Source organism: Aedes albopictus, chromosome 2 (assembly GCF_035046485.1).
Source record: "Aedes albopictus strain Foshan chromosome 2, AalbF5, whole genome shotgun sequence".
Taxonomy (NCBI): Eukaryota; Metazoa; Arthropoda; class Insecta; order Diptera; family Culicidae; genus Aedes; species Aedes albopictus.
Genome location: NC_085137.1, coordinates 292,703,491 through 292,715,954, shown reverse-complemented (window position 1 = coordinate 292,715,954; position 12,464 = coordinate 292,703,491).

Sequence of the window (12,464 nt, the reverse complement as noted above, 5' to 3'; positions counted from 1 at the left end):
ATAAGTTTTCGCCAATTTATTATGCATAATAGGAGAAAGAAACACACATTAATGTTTAATCCCACTGGTAATTATCCGGCTGATTTCGCATTTAATTTATGCACTCACAAATGTTTACGGGTAATGTGTATCAGTTCAGCAATGCTGCACTTCTCTTGTTTTAAATCAATAGAATCGCTCATTTGGTCTTCACACTGCTAGTAATGGCCAAAGTGTTTTAGCATATACGTAGCTTAGTTTTCTTCAGTTAAAAAATCAATTCTTTGCTTTATAAAAAGACACGGACACGTTCAATGCTTCCAGTGAGCTATTCGCTCTTTGAAGGAAGCACGACACTAGACAACGGACTAGCATGCAACGCCCAGTGGCACAGCCGAAAACTTTTCCTGACAGCTGCGGCGGGAATCGAACCCGCGCTCCTTAGCACGATGCAACTAAGTGCTTGGTGACACTAGCCGCACGACCACGAAGCCACACGAGCTTATAACTCAATAAACCAGAGTTCACAGTAGGCTGTGCACGTTGGAGCATGTGCTTTTGATACAGTGTCGTTCTACGCATAAATTTTTTTTATGAATTTGGGGACTTCCACACTACATGATAGGACAATAATTATAATTATTTAATCATTTTGTGGCTATATCGGTATTTTTCTACTCATAGTGTAAGGGAGTAGAGATCAAAGTGGATAATGAATTGATAGATATGATAGTATTCGCTGGCTAGCGAACAAGTGTGAAAATTGTATAGAAGCAGAAATTAGGCAAGTAGGCCATGTATTTAACGAATACATCGAATGCGTGAAACTTCTGCCGTATGACCTGTGCTATTGAACAGATCGGCTTGGTTGGTAGTTCATACCACCTTATGGGAGGTATGCACTTCAAACGGAATCGCTCAAGTAATTTTCGTTCAGTGCATTATTTTTCCGTGACCGGAATGGTCAAGAAATTTAACACAGCAAGCCCCATTTGATTTGACGTTTCGTTTCAGCTCCGTACTAGGATCCGGAATAAAGCGCTGCTTTATTATTTCTTGAGCGATTCCTTGCCTGAATTTTCCACGCATCGAGATAGGCCAAGAAATTTCTTGCGATCAGCGTATCACCCATTACCAAGACTGGCAAAAGTTTCAGGCACCCGACTGCCTATGTATTGTTCTGTTTTCATCACAAGTTCTATCGATCGCTTTTACAGAATTCACACTCCGTTCATAGGGGTATGCCTACCCGAGCAAAGGCGGATAAGAAAATGATAACAAGTTCTGTTACCTGGTTATCATTCGTTTGATAATTGAGTTTGTTATCATTTAGGTTGAATTAAGAGCCAACATAACAAAAATGATAACTCATATTTACTTCTCGAATATCAAAATGATAAGAAGTTAAGTTATCATTGAGTTCAAGTTGATAACTAAGGCCGGAACAAATCTCGTTTTCTTCTTTTGTCACAGTGCTCGTTGACTCGTCAAGGGGGAGGATGATAAATAATAAATGTATTCGGTGGAAAAATATCCAAACAATTAAGCAAAATCGGTAAACTCATCGGATTTATTACGAAAATTTTTGAGGAACTCAAATTACACCTTTAATTTTTTAAATTTCTTGAACATTTTATTTATGTCCCCCCTCAAAATGTTGATTTTTGCCCAAAATTTCCCGAGGGGGCGGTGACATAAGAGAAAATCGAAATTTGTGTCAGCCTAATTGTGTTATACAATATTTTGTTCAACATTTCATTTAGTTATCAACATGAAAAAATACATGTGACTGATAACTGGTTTTGTTATCAATTAGTTATCATTTAGAGCTATTTTACCGACCAAAACAGTAAAAAATCTACTTTACCGACTTCGTCACCTTTTGAAAAAAGTTTCTTGTAACTTACAACCAATGTTTTCGACTATTGCGCCCAGGCGAGTCTCGAACCCTGATCGAGTGATTGTCGGTCGCAGCCGATAGCCCCTATACCAACGGGACTCATTGAGAGTGAGAGTAATAAAAGGCTACGCTTTCGTACTGCAGTCGCATTGTAGGTGGGAAGCGGAATCTATTTTTATATTCGAGGTTCATCAGACTCTCAGTTTTGGGAAAGCTTTGAAATGTGCGTTTGGAAACAGATAACATATTTTGTTATCATTTAGTATTTTTATGTTATCGCGATAGACCAAAATTATCGATAACTAAATTTGTTATCATCTGGTTATCATCAATTGAAAAAGATGATAACAAAAATAACAAAATGATAACACTAATAACACAGTTTATTATCAAAGTGATATCACTTTGTTATCCGCCTTTGCTCGGGTATATCTCGGCGTGTTCTTCCTATTAGCTCTTTCGATCTTATTGGATAGAACACTTTTCTTTTTAACCCGTAAACACCCGGTACGATCTACTTTTGGCAGAAATGCAATAGCTTCTTTGCTTTAAAACATTTTACCCCGGAGTTTTTTTATAGTCAATGGGAATAGTTGTACTAAGAAATGCATGGTACCTTCCCCCTTTGCATCCTCCTCCCTGTAGCCAAAAAGACATGGCTTTTTTGTATTTTAATGAATTCTACCTGTTTTTGCTCAAATTTCATCGTTTTTCTTATCATTAATAGTTTTTACTAATCTTTGACATGCAATGTATTACTACCCATCATATTCTGTTGAAGTTTCGATCTCAGAGCTATTCTGAACTCAGTTATAGATAAATGAGTCCAACGCAGTGCTGCTGTTTGTAGTGACTATCCCATGGCGATGAACACGTAGGCCTTTTCATCATTACAAAATGAAACGAGCACTCGCGCACCTCGTCGTGTCATTTCGCAATGACGAAAATTTCCATATTGTTTTGAAATTAAAATTTCCACCTGGTCCAAGCAAATTTAGGCTAGTCTTTGTATATAATAGATTGAGAGGACATCTATTCATGATTTAAATTTCAAACAATAACAAAATCCATCGACGTGCTAGTAATTGCCTTGTTTACAACCATGTCACCATATGTCACTCTCCATCATGATCGAGAAATGAGCGAATACTGTTAGACTCTCTTGGTCATCGTCTTCCGATTCGATGACATTGAGAGAGCCACTTCTGTAAAAATCACGTGACGACTCGTGTTGACACTGACGCTGTCCAAGCCTGGTTTATTGGGCTATGGTCAAGGATGGGATCATTCATTTGCAATTATTTACATTCACTTGCTGTTAACTCGCTTCAGAAATATCGCAGCAAAAATCAATGTATGGAACACTCAAGGGGGGAGACAGCTTTGCACTGAGCAAATCGAGCCAAATCGGCAAATCGGCCATTCTCGCTGCCGCCACAACACCGGCAAATCGGCCTGTCGTCATCATAACAGATTCAGCGAGCTGTATCTCAGCCTTACAATCCGAAAGGCCTCGGCATCCATGGATTCAGCGAATAATTAAATGCGCCCCACCTGGCGTGACATTTCTCTGGGTCCCAGGGCACTGCGGTGTTCCTGGAAACGAAACTGCAGACCACCTAGCAGGGACAGGTGCATCCGACAGTCGCTACACACGTACAGTACCATCGATCGACGCCAAACGCTGGGTTCGCTCAATACTACACGATGCTTGGCAGAGGGAATGGATTCAACCTAGCGGAGCGTATTTGAAGAAAATAAAGAGAAGCGTGGATCCGTGGACTGACCTCAAATCTATGAAGGATCAGATCATCATATCTAGACTGCGAACGGGGCACACCAGGATGTCTCATGACTTCGGAGGTGGTCCTTTCCACCGGACCTGTGAAATTTGCGGAGTTCACAACTCTGCTGAGCACATCGTCTGTGTCTGCCCAGCATACGAGGGCCCACGGCAGCTGTACGGGATTCCGGGAAGTATTTGCGATGCCCTCAGCGACGATGCGTCGGCACTCGCGGCTCTTCTGTGCTTCGTGAAAGACGCTGGACTCTATTTTAAGATTTAGATTTGCTCCTTAAATAACTATTTTTGTTAGTTATATGCTGTATCCTCGTATTGCAACGTTCCTCTTTTTGTCGCATTATCTATTTGTAAGATTTTCGGATTTCGTCCGCTCTGTGATTTAAGATTTCTCCGATCAAGTGTTGTATAGACGTTTTTAGATTGTATCCTTCTGTGACTTTTGAACTGTGTTTGTTATACTCTGTAAATGATACTCTGTGAAATAGTTTTAAGAAGAACTTGTGTAGTTTTTTCAGGCGAACCCTTCTGGATCGTCCTGTTGATCGAGACTCGGGATGAACCTGCCTACGGCAGAAAATCCCTTAATAAAAAAAGAAAAAAAAAAATCGAGCAGCACTGAGTTACTCACATTTGCTCACTTTTTAACGTGATCAAAGTAGCCTAGATTTGAGGTAGGCAATACAAACAGAAAAACGATTTTCTAAAGATGTCATTCGTTACCTTTTGAAACAAGCCAAATTGAGTATTTTGTACATAAATAATAGAAAGAGTGAAATGTGGCATGGCCAGTAGCTTAAATCCCAATAACGTAATTATAGTGAATGAGATAAAACCGTCACCTGTTGTCTGTTAATTTCAACAGCCGTGTGGGGAGGTGAACTAAATGGGTAACAATTTTTGCTATAGCTCAGCTGTTACTGACTCAAATGATTTGATATTTGGACAGTGTTAAACACGCACAGCTTCTATGGGTAGAAAAAATGGATCATACATAGTAAAAAATCCCAAAGCAGTAATGCTATCAAGAAGATGTATCTCCTAACACGTTTATTAAAATATCGTAAGATTATTACACATATTCATTTGTTAGCAACAATCAAATATTTGAAACAATTTTATTTAGAGGTGACCAGAGGAGCGGCAATCGCTTCAATACTGCTTTGAGATAGCTGATTCATGCATTCTGAAACTCGAAACTTTAAGATAGCCATTGTCGTTTGTGATGCAGCCAGCCATCATTCTTTGGTGCTCAGGAGATCATTCTTCTATAATCTATAAATTCCACATTTTCAAAAAATGATTCTGATAGGAAACCATTCGCTTGTATCCTGAAAAAAAAGTTCTGTATTATCATTTATTAACTAAGAAAATTTGACGAAAAGGGACTGAAACCTTGACCGAAACCCATTCTATCTTCTGTTTTCTATACACCACGGAAATGGCAACAACCATTTCAACACAACAACCCGGTTGCTATGACGCAGGGAGCAGGAAGCAAAGCGAGCTGCACTGAGCTGCTCACAATTTGCTCATGATTTGCTCAAAGAGCAAAAGCTGTCTTCCCCCTTGGGAACACTCTTTCATGTTTGTTTTACCTTAAACTAGAAGAATATATTAGCGTAGAATCAATAGTTAAGTCAACAGAAGGTAGCAAACGCAACTCTCCACGGCGTAAATGTAATTTACGTTCACCGCGTGGAGATTTGCCTTCACAGCTCGCTCACGGCTTTGGTATGCGTGTGCGACCCCAATGCTATTCGGCAAACTTTCAGATAAATCTACAAGGTTAAATTCATCCATACGTTGTTTTTCGATAGCATGCTTCGGAACTGAGATAATAGCAAGTGAATGTAACTCTTTGAAAATGGATGGTCCCATCCATGGCTGTGGTGGTTTGTGGTAGGTCAGGATCGTTGGGTACGTACCGGTGATGTGCTGGCGAGCGCTCGCTGATGGTTGCTAACGGCAATGGCGGCTGGCGGTTCCTATTGTTTCGTGCCGACTGGAATGGCGCATCTGGCGGTCCGGTTGGCAAGTAGGATGGCGTTTCCACTGCTGTAGGGCCACTCTCGTGACCTGGGCTTGGCTAAGGCATATTCTTTCGTTGGCAAGATCGACGGACCACGGACGAGACCGTATTGGCCACCCCGAGCAGGGTCTTCCTTGACGTTTAAGACTTACAGTCCGAGGAACTCTCACAAGGCCGGTCATGGTGACCAGAGAATCAGGTCTTTTACGTTTAGGCGTAGACCGGTTCACCGATCTAGGCCGAATCGTGTGGACAGTGAGATGGTGCTTCCGTGACGGTACCAAAAGGTAGGTCAAAAAGGTCCTGTTAATCAGTCAGGAATTAGGCACTAGTGTCACACGGGGAGGAAATTAGGGCATACCTACCGTACTCCAAGGTTCACACACTGCACACTGGGCCAGATCACGAATTTAGGAGGAAAAAAATATTTTGACCATGAAGATGATGTTTTAGAGGTTAGGTGTCTTCGGCAATATTGTTACTACTAATATAGGCTATAATTTGATGTATCTTAAAATTAGTGTGGTCCCGCAAAATATCAAAATATTTTTTTCAACTTTTTCAGTTTTCAAGTTTGCTTAAAGCAATGTTCTAGGAACTTTTTCTTCAATCTATTTGGAGAAACTTTGCCGAAGACATCAACTTTGTAGGTCTTTTAAATATTGCGCTAGAGTAATTTTTAAAAGTTATGGTAGGGTGGGGTAAAAATTTTGAAAATCTATCAATGCGTTGACGAGATATGGTAATTTTTATACAAAAAAGACGAAATTTTGGAATGCCGTTTTCTTTGAATGGGGGAAAACGGGGATACAACTCCTGCAGGATTTGAAAGACGTTATACTAAGGCTCACCCTGTGCATCGATGTTTTGGTGGATTGTGGTGGATTCCTTTTGCAATATTGCAATGAATAATACGATTTTTGTATGGAAATACCCAATTTTATACGATATATTGCTGTTTATTGTGCGAAATTGAAAATAATGACTATGAAAAAAGTCCGATAAAGTTTTGTTACCTTATTTTTCAATATGGCTCCACATTCCAACTGGAACTGACCCTTCTCTCAGCTTGGTGAGCTTCGACCACTTTAATAGTTATAATTAGCTCTCACTAAACCATTTATTTATTTATAAATTATGCATCACCCTACTGTACAGTTGAATTATTCTACTCTTCTCCATGGTGACACACAACATCTAAAAAACTGATTACAAATGATTATATACTTTTCGGATTAATAATTTTAACTTTCTAAAATTTTCCTCCAAAAATGTTTAGAGTATCGATCATTTAGATCAATTATGTATATAAAATATGCAGTATTTAGTATCATGGCTTATTTGGGATTGAAACATGTATAGGTATGTATATAGATATGTGTTAAGCTTAGAAAATGAATAAATTGTATAGACTGAGATAATATAAAAGTCAAACGTGTATCTTAATTGTTTCTGAATTCATCATTCTTAAAAAGTCTTTTAAAACATCTTCAGCTGATAGCTGAGGAACTGATTATAAAATTCCAAACTACCTGAAACACACAGGTAAGATGTTAAACCGTGAAAATAAGGTAAAAACCTTTACCACATAGTTCATATATTCTTTATGTTTGGTTTCGCACAATAAACAGCGATATAGAGGAATTCCACGGTGTCATGTCAGTCGATCCTGAGCGACCATTTCAAAAATATCTGAAACTTTGCACAGTTTTTTAATTTCATATAAATCGCCATTTTTTGATATTAAACCTTCATATTCACTCACGACTAACTTTTCAAAAGGGTGTATGCGAAAATAGTTCTAAAATATTCTAAAAGCTGTACAGCAAAAACGGATTGTTCGATTGTTATAAATTTTTCAGCAAAGTTAGATAACTAAATGATGATTCCTTAGAAAATATACACTGTAAAAAATTTCTTTTTCTACTTTGAAAAAATATGATCTTTGTCACAAAAACTCAAATATCTCAAAACCCTATCTTTTTACCAACTTCAATTTTTTAGGGGAAATGGCCCATTATATCAGCTATCTACCATAAAATTTTGGTGATGGTAAACTGATAAACAAAAAAGTTATGACATTTCAAACACTTCACAATTTTTACATTTTGTAACAAAAAAAAAATTTTTTCTGTGTAAATTATTTCGAGAATTATATTTTGATGCTGATTTTATTGTAAAGGCTACCGCCTGAATTAAACAAGTTGTTTTCATGATACTTTAGTTTGATTATTCGTAATTACTATAGTATCTATTTGAAACTTAGACGCGATCCAGTGTTGTGATCAAAAATATTGAGATTGTCATACTTTTTATTGTACGTGACTGGTGAAAAAATCCCTTGATAGTGTTGAAAAGCTGTTGATTATAAGAAAAATGGAATTGAATTTATTTTTGAGACAAAAGCTGTATAATAAAAGTTTTATATACGCGTATACGTCTAGTTTATCCGCAAAAAAAAATCCCTCTTACACACTTATTTCTAAATTGCCTGTTCGGTACTTTTTCGACGAGATTATAACAGCAGTACGATCTCGGTAGTTTCGGTAATCGATTTTACTGAGGCTCAGTAAAACAACTGTCAAAATCGTATGGAAAAGGTAAACAATGCATTTTTGCTGAACGAGTTCGGTGCTCAGCAGTTTTAATCTCGTCAAAAAATTACCGAACTCGGTAATCAAAATTAAGTGTGTAGAGAACAGACTTTATGATCGAGAGAATGCGAGTAACTTCAACAACAACAAATGCATAAGAGGTACATACCACAGACAAACAGACGAAACGCTTAGAACAATTTTAGTGAAAATTCATCGCCCAGTTCACACTATCACCAGCTGGTGGAAATGTTTCACGAAACACTGCGTTGTGCAATATCGTCATCAGAAGGCGCTAGTGTGAAACGTCAAACGCAAAGAAAAACGATGGGCGCTCTTCTTGTTATGAAAGCCACAACCAAGATTCAAAATGATCGTTGAAGGCGTGGTCAATGAAAATTTCGCCAGTGTTACGTTTGTTTGTCTGTATACATACCTGACAATGCTCCCGAAAAAAACAAAAAAATACTACCGCTATGAATATTAAAAATTGCATAGTAATTTTTTTCTTCAGCCACCAACACCAAACAAGTAAGTTAAAATTAATAAGTTATTTTGTTTATTATAATCTAACGAACAAGATGAACAGTCGCTTTCTCAAAGGTCTTCAACTCAACGCTCTCTTGTAGACCGTTTGATGAAAAAAAAATGTTCAAAAGAGTTAAGGTACCCCGGGGCAAGTGGGACCTAAAAAAATGCTAGTTTGGTTTTGTCAAGCCAAAAAATTCTAAACATAAATAATTTTATAATTCTAATGGTTCTAAAAGACATTGTTGGTATATTTCTTCTTATTAACGGGCATTAAAACTGTTTCAAAATTTTTACACTTTGTATATTATGAATATAAAGAAAAGTGGAGCATATCTTCATTTACTTCGTATCATGGGGCAAGTGGGACCTATTAGGATTTATGTACAAATGGCCTAATATAGTTGCTACATATATGTAAGGTAGCATAAATTATAAATATCTTATGCGAATAACTATGTTTAGCGATTTATGTTGGAAAAGTTTTGTGGTATCGTGCATAAATTACGTAACACATATAATAACGAATCAATGAGAAAAAAATTGATTTCACTCTAGCAGCTCGTGCAAAACAAATTAATTTTATTTATACACAAAGCGTCATAGACTTAAATGCCCAAAGATTTCCAAACTTGCTTTTCATATTACGTAGTTGATGATTCTCGCCAAAAGATTCTTCAATACATATTTACAGATGTAATGTTTTCTGTTACATAATTTTACGATCATTAAACATGTATTTCTTGATTGTGAGCTTTGAATAAGTCGTTTTCCATTATTTTTTATACTTCAACATTCCTTAACATTCAAAAAAAAAAAACTCATTATGCAGCGAGAAACGAAAAAATAATAGAATTTGTCTAGACCAAAAAATGAAAAATAGATGGTTTCGAAACAAAACATGATCTATCCAAGACTTTACCATTTTAAACAATAGCTTCATCATCAGAATAGAAGTAATTAAGTATAATTCAACGATTGATTACTTAAGGCGCCGACTTTTACTTCACTTTTGTGTAAATTTCAACTTAGGCTGAAGAAAGCGAGATCAAACTATGAAATTGTGTTTGTTTGCTCTTATAGGTCTCACTTGCCCCAGATGCTGAAATGCACTGGGGCAAGTGAGAACTGTTACCAAAGGTAATAAATGAAAATAAATTACAGTTTTTTCACTTAAAATAATTAGCAAGCACTCCAAATATTATCCTAAAACCGAAAAAGTTTTACTTTATTTGTTATTCTATTTTTAAACGACGAATGTAGTAGAGTACGTTAATCTCACTTAGTTAATTGAAAATTACATTTGGACAACAATAACATATATGGTCTCTTAATGGTGAGAACAATAACAATTTTTGAATTCAAAGTATCCATTGGTGTGATACCTATGTTTTCTATGAAGAATGTTTGCCTTAAAAATGAAAAATAAAAAAGATTATAGCTGTGGGTCTCACTTGCCCCGGATTCTCACTTGCCCCGGGGTACCTTACGAAATCTCACCGAAAGCACCATAGATAAACTGAAAGAGACTGGTTATGCCCAAATGTCCACATTGTGTACAAAATTACGCAATTGCACGTCCTGCCGTCTAGAATTTGACAAACGATCCATCTGTATATCATCGGTAAAGCAGGGCGCAGGAAGTTCGAAAACGACAACAACTGAGAAATTGCCATCAGCGACATCTGTTTAAACAATTTAATTACGCCCCTTTTCAAAAATGCCCTGTAATATTCTTCAACATCTATACCCATTTCAATATTTTTAACGTTGCAAAACACGCTTTCAACATTCATCTTGAAGAAGAGGGAAAACACTTGTCCTCAAATGTAACAGCAAATTAATGAATAAACGACTAATGCGCGGAGGGCGTGATAAAATCGGAACATTACTGTACATAGTATATTATATGTATATATAATATATAATAAAAACAACTTGTTTTACTCACGCAAGGCCATTAACAATAAAATCAGCATCAAACTTCAATTTCCGGCCGAAATAATTTACACTAAAAAAAATTATTACTAAATGTGAAAATTGTGAAATGTTTGAATTGTCATAACTTTTTTGTTTATTTTCATGGTAGATTGCTAATACAATGGACCGTTTTCTCTAAAAAATTACGTTGGTAAAAAGATAGGGTTTTGAGATATTTGAGTTTTTGTGACAAAAATGATATTTTTTAATGTTAAAAAGATTTTTTTCACAGTGTGTATTTTCTTAGGAATCGCCATTTAGTTATCTAACTTTGCTGAACAATAAAATCAGCATCAAATCGCGATTCCCGGCCGAAATAATTTACACAGAAAAATTTTTTTTACTAAATGTAAAAATTGTGAAATTTTTGAAATGTTATAACTTTTTTGTTTATTAGTTTACCATCACCAAATTTTTATGGTAGATTGCTAATACAATGGACCGGTTTCCCTAAAAAATTCAAGTTGGTAAAAAGATAGGGTTTTGAGATATTTGAGTTTTTGTGACAAAAATGATGTTTTTCAATGATAAAATAGATTTTTTTTCACAGTGTATATTTTCTTAGAAATCACCATTTAGCTATCTAACTTTGCTGAAAAATTCATAACAATCGAACAATCCGTTTTTGCTGTGCATATTTTTGAATATTTTTGAACCATTTTCACATACACCCTTTTGAAAAGTTAGTCGTGGCTCTAAATAAAAATTTGATATCGAAAAATGGCGATTTAGATGGAACTGAAAAACTGTGCAAAGTTTCAGTTCAATAGAAAATCATGAATTAAAAATTTTCCTTAATTTTGATGCTGTTGCTTGGAATCGCTCTATACTGAATAAATTGTGAATTTCCATACAAAAATCATATTATTAAATGCAATATTGCACAAGGAATCCACCACAATCCACCAAAACATCGATGCACAGTGTAAGCTTTAGTATTACAGCTTTCAAATCCTGCAGGAGATGAATCCCCGTTTTTCCCCCGTTCAGAGAAAACGGTATTCCAAAATTTCGTCTTTTTTGTATAAAAATTACACTATCTCATCAACGCATTGATGGATTTTTAATTTTTTTACCTGAAAATAACCGCATCAATTAGATCTAAAACTTTGTGGAGGACACAAACTGCGTAGGGTTTGAAACAAAAAAGTTATTAGGAAAAAATCGTTTTTTTGGGCCTATCCCAAGCAACCAAAAGTTCGGATTTCACTTAAAGCGCGGACTCAGAAGTTTAAATTTGGTTCAATTCTGGCTTCGTCGAACTTGACTCTCCAAAAAATTACTCATGTTATGTTTATGAACTTGGAAGTACATGTACAAGCGTTTGAGATCGCAGTAGGCTACGCGCGCGGGCGGTCGAGTTTTTGGTGTGCTGTCAAGTTTTTTCGCTCTCGTTCGGTTTTAGATTCGGCCGAAAAAATGGAGTTTTTCCATTCGAATTACACAGTGTTACGCAATCCGTGGATATAATTCGTTTTTAAAATTTTGCACCGCGAGTAGATTTAAACAGTGAGAATAATTTAAAATCGTGCGATTTAGAGCAACCATCGTGAGTATTGAAACAATTTGACCCCGGGAGTAGTTGCGCCGTCCCAGACGGGGACTGGCCTAAGCCCCAAGCGGCTGGTCTGAGCCTCGGCCGCTTCCGGG